This window comes from Penaeus chinensis, chromosome 34 (assembly GCF_019202785.1).
Source record: "Penaeus chinensis breed Huanghai No. 1 chromosome 34, ASM1920278v2, whole genome shotgun sequence".
Taxonomy (NCBI): Eukaryota; Metazoa; Arthropoda; class Malacostraca; order Decapoda; family Penaeidae; genus Penaeus; species Penaeus chinensis.
Window position 1 is genome coordinate 22635806 of NC_061852.1, and position 12500 is coordinate 22648305.

Consider the following 12500-nt stretch of genomic DNA (forward strand, 5'->3'; position numbering starts at 1 on the left):
ATATAAATACATAAATATATGATTACATATATAATTATGTATATAAATTCAAAGATATATACTTATATATATCTATATTTTCATATACATATATATATATATATATATATATATATATATATATATATATATGTATAGGTATATGTATGTATATATATATATATATATATATATATATATATATATATATATATATATATTCATATATATGTATATATAGGAATCTATATGTACATATATGTATATATAAGTATATGTGTGTATATATATATATATATATATATATATATATATATATATATATATATATATATATATATATATATGTTGCAATGATCAGACGTATCTCATATATCTGTTTGTTTGCGAAAGAACAAGATTATTTAATGCGTTTGTGAAACTTAGTACAGGCTACCCACAAACGGCAACATTCCATTTTCTATATTCCTCGAGCGAGTTTATGTACACTCATATACGTTAACTAACTAGTTAACTGTAATGCGCTAAAAAGCATTACCATATAGGAAAATTATGAAGACTAAATTTCTTTACAAATATATATATTTATGAATATTTCGAAATTTCATTATCGCTTAAACTTATTCATAGTATAAATATATATATCATTATCGTAATGATAATAACTTTATTTAATACTGCTTTTGTTACGATAAAAATCACATCATAGAATATATCATTCAAACCTAAAGCCTTCTAGGATAACACCCAGATAAGGTTCACGAGTTCAGAAGGTCGCAGCGGTGAACATTGAAGTCAGATTAAGTAAAGTCTCGCCACTTTTGACCCAAACTTGTCCAGTCTGCGCATTCCTTCTCTCTCTCTTGGGTGTAGCCTCGGACACCCCACCATTCCCATTTGAACTGCGGTCGAGGGCCATCAACTGGGTATTAAAAGTCAAATCCGCTTCCCCCCATTGCGATGCCGTGCTGGTCAGACGAGAGGTCTATCCTATATCGATTTTAGTTGGATGCGGATCGGATTCTAATGCCAGATGACTAAATTGAGACAAATTGAGACGATGGAATGTTGTGAAGGCTTGGTATGATTGACTAAATTCCAAAGTACTTCATTATTAAAAATCTTAAAATCATCAAGAAATGCATATAAAGCGAATGAGCATCAAATTAAAGTTTTGCAGTACATGATAATTTCAAAGAAACTTTACAAAGGATGTGGACATTCGAACATGTAGCCATATAGTTCATAGTGACTAAGAGTCTCACCCAAAATATAGTTGATAATTTTCTCCTGTTTTCCGGAAAATAGGGGGAACTTGTCGATGCATAAATAGAATAGTCACTCCTGAACGTACAGTAGTTTTCTATAGTAATTAGTCCCGCAGCACCATTTCATATCGCAGAAACTCTAGTACTTATTACTGTTTTGGTGAACACAGGGTTTGATGTATTATAAATGAGTATGCGACTCATTTATCGAAGCATAAACTTCACTGTACAGATATTATCCTTTTCAAAATTATTTGGAACTAACACGTGTACACATATATATTATATATGTGTGTATATATATATATATATATATATATATATGTGTGTGTGTGTGTGTGTGTGTGTGTGTGTGTGTGTGTATATATATACATATATATATATATATTTATATATGTATGTTAGTATGAATGTGTGTGTGTGTGTGTGTGTGTTTGTGTGCGAGCGTAGAGATTGGTAGATAGACAGATAGACAGGTTTGTGTGTGTGTGTGTATATATTATATATATACGTATATATATATATATATATACATATATATAATATATATAGAATACAGAGGACCGATCATTTTAACAATAATGTTGCAGTGAACCTCACCTTCGCTTCTCCCCCCCTCGCTCCCGCCCCCTTCCCCCCTCCGCTAAGTGAGCGAGAACGTTAAACTCATTATCCTCACGGTTCAATATGGACATTGGCAGCGGCTGGGAATACGCTCTGACAGTCTAACGAGAGCGCCAGCATTGTCCGATGGCGCCCGTGTGCCGAAGCCCTGCGGAATGATGGAGGACATTGGGCGCCCTGATCCTGGTGGCTCCGTGTTTCCTCGCTTATTATTGTTTAACCTTTTCTATTCTTCTTTCTATCTCGTTCTTTTTTCTTTCTTTTTTTAAACAGAGTGAAGGATTTCTTCCCCTTTTATATTTTCGTCTGGTAACAATGCATAAATAGACCTTCCCCAAATTAAAAAAAGAAAAAGTTGACGCTCGATAGTTCCCCATCGTTTTCTATATTATTATTATTATTATTTCAATGTAAAGTATAGGATCATCCCCCCCTCATCCCTTCCTATTTTCAACCTCTAACAACGAATAAAGACCCCCCCCCCCCATCCCTTTCTATTTTCAACCTCTAACAACGAATAAAGACCCCCCCCCCCCATCCCTTTCTATTTTCAACCTCTAACAACGAATAAAGACCCCCCCCCCCATCCCTTTCTATTTTCAACCTCTAACAACGAATAAAGACCCCCCCCCCCCATCCCTTTCTATTTTCAACCTCTAACAACGAATAAAGACCGCCCCCCCCCATCCCTTTCTATTTTCAACCTCTAACAACAAATAAAGCCCCCCCCCCCCACCCCTTTCTATTTTCAACCTCTAACAACGAATAAAGACCGCCCCCCCCCCCCCCATCCCTTTCTATTTTCAACCTCTAACAACGAATAAAGACCCCCCCCCCCATCCCTTTCTATTTTCAACCTCTAACAACGAATAAAGACCCCCCCCCCCATCCCTTTCTATTTTCAACCTCTAACAACGAATAAAGACCCCCCCCCTCATCCCTTCCTATTTTCAACCTCTAACAACGAATAAAGACCCCCCCCCCCCATCCCTTTCTATTTTCAACCTCTAACAACGAATAAAGACCGCCCCCCCCCCCCATCCCTTTCTATTTTCAACCTCTAACAACGAATAAAGACCGCCCCCCCCCTATCCCTTTCTATTTTCAACCTCTAACAACGAATAAAGACCGCCCCCCCCCCCCTATCCCTTTCTATTTTCAACCTCTAACAACGAATAAAGACCCCCCCCCCCCCATCCCTTTCTATTTTCAACCTCTAACAACGAATAAAGACCGCCCCCCCCCCCCATCCCTTTCTATTTTCAACCTCTAACAACGAATAAAGACCCCCCCCCCCATCCCTTTCTATTTTCAACCTCTAACAACGAATAAAGACCCCCCCCCCCCATCCCTTTCTATTTTCAACCTCTACAACGAATAAAGACCCCCCCCCCCATCCCTTTCTATTTTCAACCTCTAACAACGAATAAAGACCCCCCCCCCCATCCCTTTCTATTTTCAACCTCTAACAACGAATAAAGACCCCCCCCCCCCCATCCCTTTCTATTTTCAACCCTAACAACGAATAAAGAACCCCCCCCCCCATCCCTTTCTATTTATTCAACCTCTAACAACGAATAAAGACCGCCCCCCCCCCCCATCCCTTTCTATTTTCAACCTCTAACAACGAATAAAGACCCCCCCCCCCCATCCCTTTCTATTTTCAACCTCTAACAACGAATAAAGACCCCCCCCCCATCCCTTTCTATTTCAACCTCTAACAACGAATAAAGACCCCCCCCCCACATCCCTTTCTATTTTCAACCTCTAACAACGAATAAAGACCCCCCCCCCCCCCCATCCCTTTCTATTTCAACCTCTAACAACGAATAAAGACCCCCCCCCCCATCCTTTCTATTTTCAACCTCTAACAACGAATAAAGACCGCCCCCCCCCCCATCCCTTTCTATTTTCAACCTCTAACAACGAATAAAGACCCCCCCCCCCCATCCCTTTCTATTTTCAACCTCTAACAACGAATAAAGACCGCCCCCCCCCCCATCCCTTTCTATTTTCAACCTCTAACAACGAATAAAGACCCCCCCCCCCCCATCCCTTTCTATTTTCAACCTCTAACAACGAATAAAGACCCCCCCCCCCATCCCTTTCTATTTTCAACCTCTAACAACGAATAAAGACCCCCCCCCCCCATCCCTTTCTATTTTCAACCTCTAACAACGAATAAAGACCGCCCCCCCCCCCATCCCTTTCTATTTTCAACCTCTAACAACGAATAAAGACCGCCCCCCCCCCCATCCCTTTCTATTTTCAACCTCTAACAACGAATAAAGACCGCCCCCCCCCCCCATCCCTTTCTATTTTCAACCTCTAACAACGAATAAAGACCCCCCCCCCCATCCCTTTCTATTTTCAACCTCTAACAACGAATAAAGACCGCCCCCCCCCCCATCCCTTTCTATTTTCAACCTCTAACAACGAATAAAGACCGCCCCCCCCCCATCCCTTTCTATTTTCAACCTCTAACAACGAATAAAGACCCCCCCCCCCCCATCCCTTTCTATTTTCAACCTCTAACAACGAATAAAGACCGCCCCCCCCCCATCCCTTTCTATTTTCAACCTCTAACAACGAATAAAGACCGCCCCCCCCCCCATCCCTTTCTATTTTCAACCTCTAACAACGAATAAAGACCGCCCCCCCCCCCATCCCTTTCTATTTTCAACCTCTAACAACGAATAAAGACCCCCCCCCCCCCATCCCTTTCTATTTTCAACCTCTAACAACGAATAAAGACCGCCCCCCCCCCATCCCTTTCTATTTTCAACCTCTAACAACGAATAAAGACCCCCCCCCCCCATCCCTTTCTATTTTCAACCTCTAACAACGAATAAAGACCCCCCCCCCCCATCCCTTTCTATTTTCAACCTCTAACAACGAATAAAGACCCCCCCCCCCCATCCCTTTCTATTTCAACCTCTAACAACGAATAAAGACCCCCCCCCCCATCCCTTTCTATTTTCAACCTCTAACAACGAATAAAGACCCCCCCCCCCCATCCCTTTCTATTTTCAACCTCTAACAACGAATAAAGACCGCCCCCCCCCCCATCCCTTTCTATTTTCAACCTCTAACAACGAATAAAGACCGCCCCCCCCCCCATCCCTTTCTATTTTCAACCTCTAACAACGAATAAAGACCGCCCCCCCCCCCATCCCTTTCTATTTTCAACCTCTAACAACGAATAAAGACCGCCCCCCCCCCATCCCTTTCTATTTTCAACCTCTAACAACGAATAAAGACCGCCCCCCCCCCATCCCTTTCTATTTTCAACCTCTAACAACGAATAAAGACCCCCCCCCCCCATCCCTTTCTATTTTCAACCTCTAACAACGAATAAAGACCCCCCCCCCCCATCCCTTTCTATTTTCAACCTCTAACAACGAATAAAGACCGCCCCCCCCCCCATCCCTTTCTATTTTCAACCTCTAACAACGAATAAAGACCCCCCCCCCCATCCCTTTCTATTTTCAACCTCTAACAACGAATAAAGACCGCCCCCCCCCCCATCCCTTCTATTTTCAACCTCTAACAACGAATAAAGACCGCCCCCCCCCATCCCTTTCTATTGTCAACCTCTAACAACGAATAAAGACCGCCCCCCCCCCCATCCCTTTCTATTTTCAACCTCTAACAACGAATAAAGACCGCCCCCCCCCCATCCCTTTCTATTTTCAACCTCTAACAACGAATAAAGACCGCCCCCCCCCCTATCCCTTTCTATTTCAACCTCTAACAACGAATAAAGACCAGCCCCCCCCCCATCCCTTTCTATTTTCAACCTCTACAACGAATAAAGACCCCCCCCCCCAATCCCTTTCTATTTTCAACCTCTAACAACGAATAAAGACCGCCCCCCCCCCCATCCCTTTCTATTTTCAACCTCTAACAACGAATAAAGACCGCCCCCCCCCTATCCCTTTCTATTTTTCAACCTCTAACAACGAATAAAGACCGCCCCCCCCCCCATCCCTTTCTATTTCAACCTCTAACAACGAATAAAGACCCCCCCCCCCCCATCCCTTTCTATTTTCAACCTCTAACAACGAATAAAGACCCCCCCCCCCCATCCCTTTCTATTTTCAACCTCTAACAACGAATAAAGACCCCCCCCCCCCATCCCTTTCTATTTTCAACCTCTAACAACGAATAAAGACCCCCCCCCCCCATCCCTTTCTATTTTCAACCTCTAACAACGAATAAAGACCGCCCCCCCCCCATCCCTTTCTATTTTCAACCTCTAACAACGAATAAAGACCCCCCCCCCCCCATCCCTTTCTATTTTCAACCTCTAACAACGAATAAAGACCGCCCCCCCCCCCATCCCTTTCTATTTTCAACCTCTAACAACGAATAAAGACCCCCCCCCCCCATCCCTTTCTATTTTCAACCTCTAACAACGAATAAAGACCCCCCCCCCCCATCCCTTTCTATTTTCAACCTCTAACAACGAATAAAGACCCCCCCCCCCCATCCCTTTCTATTTTCAACCTCTAACAACGAATAAAGACCCCCCCCCCCCATCCCTTTCTATTTTCAACCTCTAACAACGAATAAAGACCCCCCCCCCCCATCCCTTTCTATTTTCAACCTCTAACAACGAATAAAGACCCCCCCCCCCATCCCTTTCTATTTTCAACCTCTAACAACGAATAAAGACCCCCCCCCCCATCCCTTTCTATTTTCAACCTCTAACAACGAATAAAGACCCCCCCCCCCCATCCCTTTCTATTTTCAACCTCTAACAACGAATAAAGACCCCCCCCCCCCCCATCCCTTTCTATTTTCAACCTCTAACAACGAATAAAGACCCCCCCCCCCATCCCTTTCTATTTTCAACCTCTAACAACGAATAAAGACCCCCCCCCCCATCCCTTTCTATTTTCAACCTCTAACAACGAATAAAGACCCCCCCCCCCCATCCCTTTCTATTTTCAACCTCTAACAACGAATAAAGACCCCCCCCCCCCCATCCCTTTCTATTTTCAACCTCTAACAACGAATAAAGACCCCCCCCCCCCCATCCCTTTCTATTTTCAACCTCTAACAACGAATAAAGACCCCCCCCCCCCCATCCCTTTCTATTTTCAACCTCTAACAACGAATAAAGACCCCCCCCCCCCATCCCTTTCTATTTTCAACCTCTAACAACGAATAAAGACCCCCCCCCCCCATCCCTTTCTATTTTCAACCTCTAACAACGAATAAAGACCCCCCCCCCCCATCCCTTTCTATTTTCAACCTCTAACAACGAATAAAGACACCCCCCCACACCCTAGAATAAATAAACAAATAAACAAACAGTCAATGCTCGATGCCCGTTTTCCCGCCGCCGTTCCTCTCCGTCGCCAGCGAACCCTCGTTTCTCTACGCAACCTACCTCAATACACCTTGACCGCAGCCGGATCAATGGATTCCCATACGCGAGCAGGTCAAGATGCCTCTCACGCCATAGGCCGCTGAGGCTCACCTTTAGGCTTGCCCTTTTTGCCTCGTTCCTCACGCCCTTGTCCCGAGATTTTTCGATACCTTATAAATCTTTTTTTTGTTTTTTTTTGTTGTCTCTCTCTTTTGACTATTTCTTCTTTCTTTCTCTTGTTTTCTCTCTCTTTCTTCTTATTTCTTATTTCTTATTTATTTATTTATTTACTATTTATTATTTATTCTTTTTTCTCTCTTCTCTCTTCTCTCTTCTCCCTCCTCCCTTCTTCTCCATTCTTTCTTTTTCTTTCTCTCTCTCTTAACATATTGCATTTCAAACGATTCACGCACGCACGCACGCACTCACACGCACACACACACACACACACACACACACACACACACACACACACACACACACACACACACACACACACACACACACATAAATCGTCGCATGTATATCCCCCCAGGTAGATCAACCACTATTTCCATTAGGTAATAAGATTCACATGGGTTTTTTCCTCTCTCTCTCTCTCTCTCTCTCTCTCTCTCTCTCTCTCTCTCTCTCTCTCTCTCTCTCTCTCTCTCTCTCTCTGTCTCTCTCTCTCTCTCGCTCTCGCTCTCTCTCGCTCTCTCTCTCTCTCTCTCTCTCTCTCTCTCTCTCTCTCTCTCTCTCTCTCTCTCTCTCTCTCTCTCTCTCTCTCTCTCTCTCTATCTCTCTCTCTCTCTCTCTCTCTTTCTTTCCTTTATTTTTTCCTTTCTTTCTCTGTATCTTTCTTTCTCTCGTTTTATTTTTCTCTCTCTTTCTTTCTTTCTTTCTCTTTCTTTCTTTCTCTCTCTCTTTCTTCCATTTTTTCTCTCTTTCCTTCTTTCTTTCTTCTTTTCGAGAACCACCCATCTGTTCAAATTCACGCCCGACAATGCACGGCAATGGGTTTGAGGAGATGTAGGCCAGCATGTCGGATTTCATATTTATAAAGTGCCCGGCTCTCTGACACAATCAGAATACAAACATACAGACTCACCTAAACACAGAGATTTGCATATATGTGGTTTTATCTTGATGGTGATGGTTAATACTACTGTTATTATCGTTTTTACTATACTTTTAGTTTATCATTATTCTTGTTGTTGGTATGACAATAATTTAAATAAATATAATTAATTTCATGATTTTTATCATTATCATGACTATTATCATTATTATTATGACTATCATTATTATTACTGTTGTCATTACCGTTATCGTTATTTTATATCAATATTATTATTATTGTTATTATATTATATAATTATTATTATTATTATCATTATTATTATTATTATTATTGTCATTGTCATTGTTATTACAATTATAAACACTATTGCCATTATCATTATTAAGATTACTATCATTATCTTCATTATTATCATCCTCATTGTCAGTGCCATTGTCATTGTCATTATTATTATTATTATTATCATCAGTTTTATTATTATCATGATTATCATTATTCTTTTTATTATTATTATCATTATCTTTATTTTTATTATTATTATTATTATTATTATTATTATTATCATCATCATTATTATCATTACTATTACCATTGCTATTACTATTATTAATACTATTATCCTTATTACTGTTACTATTTTTATTATTATTATTATTATTATTACTATTATCATTACTGTTAATACTACTATCATTATTACTATCATTATAACAGTCATTGTTATTATCATTATTACTGTCATTAATATCACTATGAGTTATTATCATTATTATCATTATTACTATTATTATTGTTATTATCATCATCATCATCATCATCATCATTATCATTATTATTATCATCATCATCATCATCATCATTATCATTATTATTATCATCATCATCATCATCATCATTATCATTATTATTATCATTATTATCAATATTATTACTACTATTCCTAATATTATTATCATTATTTTCGTTATATATACATACACATAACTATATATATACATACATATTTACATATATATGCATACGTATATACATACATATAACCATATATATATATATATATATATATATATATATATATATATATATATATATATATATATATATATATATATATATATATGTATATATATACATATATATATATATATATATATATATATGTACATACGTATATATAAACGTATATATACATACATACATATATATATATATATATATATATATATATATATATATATATGCATTTATATATTGTCTATCTATCTATCTATCTATTTATCTATCTATCTATCTCTAGATATGTTTGTGTGTGTGCGTATCTAGTTCTACATATTCACGCATATATTACGAAAGAGTAAAGCCATTCTAAAGCTATGCAGCAGCAAGAAACAGGGTCTGTATGCACAAACCCCGGGAGGTGGAGAATGTAGACGCCTGGTGCATATAGGGTTTCAGGGTCACGAGAGTCTGTAAGCCAGAGGCACTCACAAAAACGAGTCACGCCGTCCGGGTCGCAGACAACGGAGGGGATGAGGAGAAGGGGAGGGCGAGGGAAGGGGAGGGGAGGAAGGGGGAAGGGGATGAGGGGAGGGGGTGAAGGGGTGAAGGGGAAGGGGAGAGTGGGTGAAAGAGAGGGGGAGAGGGTGCGAACGGGAGGAGAGGAGAGGGGAAGGGGAGGGTGAAGGAAGGGGAGGAGAGGAAGGGAGAAGGGGATGAGGGAAGGGGGTGAGGGGGTGAAGGGGAAGGGGAGAGTGGGTGAAGGAGAGGGGGAGAGGGTGTGAAGGGAGAGGAGAGGGGTAGAAACACACAGGGATCCGGATGGATATCTGGGGAGAGAAGGGAGGGAAAGCTGACGGTTTGGAGGGAGATGGGAGGGGGAGTTACGCTTTTTCGAGGGAGAGCGGGGATAGGGAGGGTTTAGCGGGCTAGCAGGGAGATCAAGACGGGGGAGAGGAGTAGGTAGGTTGCAGGGATAGCAGAGGAGACGGCTAGCAGAAGCGGGGGTAGGGGGGGGAGAACAGCTAGACAACACGTCATTGAAGTGAGAGATTGTGCTACCCTCTTCCACGTAGAGATGCCATCTGTCACCTTCTGTCAATTCTGAAGGCTGAGGGGGAAGAAAGACGGATGATAAAAGAGAGAAAGGAAGAACGGAAGAGAAGAGCAAAGAAACCAGAAGCAGGTGCAAAATGGGAAACAAGAGTAAAACCAAATGCAGAGGATGAAGTAAAAGAGAAAGAGAAAACAAGAGGCTGACACAAGCAAGAAAGTGAGGAAGAGCTGAATATCAAGAATATAAGAAGCTATGATCAAAGTCCATTAAAGTTCTATACATATCTTTTATAGATTTTGTGTATAAGTTAGATTAGAAGAGAAGAATCAGCGTGCAAGAGTAAACCCAAAAATGAAAACTAGAAAAGAGCAAAATGACAAGAAAAATAAAATTAATAATGAAAATAAATGCAAGAGACAGGCATCACGTCGGAGGCATAGTTCTATCATTTTTTATCTTCATCTCGCATTCCCTCGTGTTCATTCTTTTTTATCTGTTTCAACATTTCCCACCTCTTTTTTCCTCTACCTCCCTCTCTCCCTCCCTCCACCTCCTTCTCTCCCTCTCTCCCTCTTTGCAACTCCCTCTCTCTCTCTCTCCACTTCCATCTCTCCCTCTCTCTCTCTCTCTCCACCTCCCTCCACCTCTCTCTCTCCCTCTCTCCACCTCCCTTTCTCCCTCCACCCTCCACCTCCCCCTCCACCCATCCTCCACCTCCCTCTCTCCCTCTCTACACCTCCATTTCTCCCTCCACCCTCCACCTCCCCCTCCATCCAACCTCCATCTGAATCTTCACCCACCCTCATCATCTGCTTCCCTATCCACTCACCCTCCACCCTCCACCTCCCCCTCCACCCAACCTCCACCTCTATCTCCACCCACCCTCCACCTCTCTTTCCCTCCACCTCCCGCTCTCCCTCCCTCCACCTCCCTCTATTCCTCCCTCCATCTTCTCTCTCACTCTCTCTCTCCATCCACCCTCCCTGCACCTCTCCCTCTCCCTCCCTCCACCTCCTTCTCTCCCTCCACCCCCCCCCCCTCTTCCCTCAAAGTAACGACGTGATGTGTGATGTGTCAAAGGAATAAACGACCTCAAAGTACCGACGTGATGTGTGATATGTCAAAGGAATAAACGACCTCAAAGTACCGACGTGATGTGTGATGTGTCAAAGGAATAAACGACCTCAAAGTATCGACGTGATGTGTGATGTGTCAAAGGAATAAACGACCTCAAATGTGATGTGTGATGTGTGCCAAAGTAATGAACAAAGCCAGAGTAACGATGGGTGTGAAATTAGTTCTGGGAATGTCAGCACTAAGAACCGTCGCCGAATACGCAGACCAGTCACAGCAACGGAAATATCTGACGGTCGGGAAAAGGAGGAACACCACGATAAGGATTATTGAAAGATGTTTAAGAGTACGATTGAAATGTAACAAAAGCAATAGTAGCAAAACAAAAAAGATAATGGCGGTCAGTATTACTAGCATCCCTATTTTTTGCTAACATAATTATAATCATTACCGTTATTATCATGATTGTCATTATCATTGTCATTATTATCATCATCACCATTGTCATCATCATTATCATTATCATTGTCATTATCAATGTTATTGTTATCATTATCATCATTGCCATTATCATTATCATTATCCTCATTATCATCATCATTGTCATTATCACTGTCATTGTCAGTATCATTATTATCATTATCATCATTATCATTATCATTGTTATTCTCATTGTCCGTATTGCCATTATCATTATTATTCGCATCATCATTCTCATTGTCCTTATCATTATCATTATCATTATCATCATTCTCAGTATCATCATAACTATCCATACCATTATTTTTATTATTATCCTTATTATTTTTAGTATTATGGTTATCAGTTTTACAGTTTCACTGATATTGTATTTTCATTGATATTGTTATTGTATTGTTATTGTTTTTTGTTGTAACCATTGCTATAATTACTGTCACAGTTATTAATATTTTCATTACTATCTTTCTCATCATCATCAATCTGATTATCATTATTTCACCTTTTTTGCCACAGGATGCCCATAGTGGTTATGACGATAATTACTCTATATGTATGTAATACAATGAGTGAGAGAGGGAGAGA

At 41.0% G+C, this 12500-nt stretch overlaps 1 protein-coding gene across 1 annotated transcript in view; it reads right to left on the reverse strand.

The window, feature by feature from the left end:
* The window catches only part of LOC125043485 (inactive dipeptidyl peptidase 10-like), a gene marked incomplete at its 3' end in the record, with an annotated part of 506263 nt that overhangs the window by 483302 nt on the left and 10461 nt on the right, over positions 1-12500 (reverse strand).